The sequence below is a fragment of the Mus musculus genome, chromosome 3 (assembly GCF_000001635.26).
Source record: "Mus musculus strain C57BL/6J chromosome 3, GRCm38.p6 C57BL/6J".
NCBI lineage: Eukaryota > Metazoa > Chordata > Mammalia > Rodentia > Muridae > Mus > Mus musculus.
In genome coordinates, this window is record NC_000069.6 from 49,631,356 (window position 1) to 49,634,153 (window position 2,798).

At 36.9% G+C, this 2,798-nt stretch overlaps 1 pseudogene; it reads right to left on the reverse strand.

Moving 5' to 3' along the window:
* Positions 1 to 1,112: 1,112 nt before the first annotated feature.
* Gm2328 lies at positions 1,113 to 1,611 on the reverse strand (annotated as a pseudogene).
* Positions 1,612 to 2,798: the final 1,187 nt, after the last annotated feature.

The window sequence follows — 2,798 nt, forward strand, 5'->3', positions numbered from 1 at the left end:
ACAAAAGCATGGGAAATATTGTAATTCATACCCATGTTTCAATAGTCACTATACAGTTCATATCAATAAATATCAATTTTAATCAATTACTCAACTCATTTTCCTACAAAATCTTGACTCATTTTTCTATTTTAGCATCTATATCAAAATTATGACTTGTATTTATTAGAGCTGTATTGCCTACAGTAGGCTGTCTTGATATATCTATCCCATTGTAGAATCATTTAAAAATAGAAGTAGGAAGTTTGAGTCCTGTAATAACCTGGGCTACATAGAGAGGACTTATTAGATAGATAGATAGATAGATAGATAGATAGATAGATAGATAGATAGATAGATAGATAGATAGATAGCTTTTTGCAATTAACATGTAAGCAATAATTGACATTATCCTTTATCTTTGAGTGAAATTTTGCACTCTGGTCAACACTTACTCAATCGTCCATCCCTTAGCAATTCTCGTCTCAGTACTTGGCATATTTTACTTCACAGTGTCTTCTGAGATCATCTATATTGATAAAATGTAAGAATATTATTATTTATACAAACTGAATAATTCCTTTACTTGTGCACACGTGTGTGACTTTTGGTTCACTCATCCATTAAAAAGCAAATGTTTCTTTTGTACTATGGACAGTGCAATGTGAACACAGCAATGTCTATTCAACATACTGGTTTAAGTTTCTCCCTGAAACTGAACTTAGACAAGATTTGACCACAATCAGTTCTGAGTACTGAACTACAGACCTCTTCAAGAACAACGAGTGCTCTTAACTACTTAGTGATCTCTCCTAGGCACTTGAATTTACCTTTTTAATAGTCTCTAAGGTTAAAATTTTTTCCACTTCCTGAAGTTAGTTTAATTTGGGTTATAATATTTGAACTTATTTTCTAGCTCACTGAGTTCATAAACAATTATGTAATAAACCACAGATTCAAAAGTTCAACAAATATTTTTTCGTCTTACATTCTTTTATTATATACGCAGATCTGCGTAACCAACCACACATTTTGCTTGCATCAATTGGTGAGTAGTACGTGTGTGTTCCGCATAACTTCTCTGATGGTTGGCAGGAAGCAGCTGCTGTGACCCGCTGGAGTGTCTCCAGGGCTCACTGCCTCTCTGGCTCTTCCTTCTTGGACTTCTGTTTCAGTTTGTAATCAATCAGGACAGCCTTGATGGCATCTTCTGCCAGCATGGAGCAGGGCAGGCCGCAGGCAGAGCTCCTTGGCCTTGTCTGTGTTTTTGATGGTCAGGGCTTCCTCCTTGCTTTTCGCTTTTACTCACTCCGTGGCTAAGGATCTGGAGGCAATGATCGCACTGCAGCCAAATATTTTAATGTTTAAATGTGGCATCCACAATCTTTTCATCCACCTGGATCTGCAAATTCATGATGTCACCACATGCCAGTGTCCCTACCAATTCGGTTCCATCATTTTTAGATGTTTGTTGAGGGACCCCACGTTCCTAGGGTTTTCATGATGATCCACAACCATCTGTGGTAGAGCGTGGCTGGAGCCGACAGATCTGGGGTGGGCAGGCGCGGGCGGGCTCAGGAGCAGCAGTGAGGGTGCCACATGCCTCAGCCAGCCGGCTCCAACCACTGCCATCTTGCCGGTTTGCACCTGTGTTGACCTCTCAAAAATATTTTATTAAGAATAACACTTTCTTTTTTTAAGCGGGCATGAAAGAAATGTTTCTATTTAAATTGAGAATCACAATCTTTTCCTCATTCTGGCTTTTTTTTTTCTTTCTTTCTTTTCTTTTTTCGAGACAGAGTTTCTCTATGTAGCCCTAGCTGTCCTGGAACTCACTTTGTATACCAGGCTGGCCTCGAACTCAGAAATCTGCCTGCCTCTGCCTCCCAAATGCTAGGATTAAAGGTGTGTGCCACCACCACCCGGCTGACTTCCTTCCTAGAAAAGAAAATATGATAAGTTGTGATCAAGACAATTATGACTCAAAACCCTGAAATAATCACTTCCCAGTTTTAAAATAATTTTTTTTGCAATTGTTTTTCCCTATTCTACATGTTTGAACAATGCATTATGATATAGGAGTGCTCTTATACCTTAGGGCTGTGAAGCAAGTCTTCGAGATGGTTTAATCAGAATAAAATCAAGTCACATGAATACACTATGTCACATTCACTTTGGCCCAAGGAATTCTCTAAAAGCTCTTTATATGTAATTTTGAACTGATGTTGCCAAAATGTAAGTGTGCTATCAAATTGTGTGAATATATAGAGATGATGCGAACTTTACCTCAAGCCAAAAATAAGTTGAATTTTAAGAATCCAAACTAAATATTCCTATAACTCACAGTACAACTACATGAAGCACTAAGTAAATAAATTATGTCAAAAAGAAATAAGATCTTATTTTAAATATCTGGCTATCATTATTTTATGCCAATGTGTCCTCATTATTTTTACAATTTCATTATGAAGAATAAGAGATGTACCTCAAACCAAACATTTCCATGATGAAGTCATCATACAAAAATATCAAAACTGTTATGAAAAGCGGGAAATGAAGTCTCTGCACTTCTGCATCTTATAAGCCAAAGTAGCAGTCAGAGCAACAGTGAGTACAGTTATAAAACCCTCTCCAGGATCAAATACAGGAAGGCAAGGAGTGAAGACTGGGAATCAAAGATTAGGCTATATAGTGTAACTCAATGTACATGGTATTAATCTACACCTTTATACAAAATGATGTAAATGGTTTTCAAAGAGTAAAAATTGTGCCTTTAGAAGAAAAGATTGATACAGTATCATAAATTACATTGGATTTGA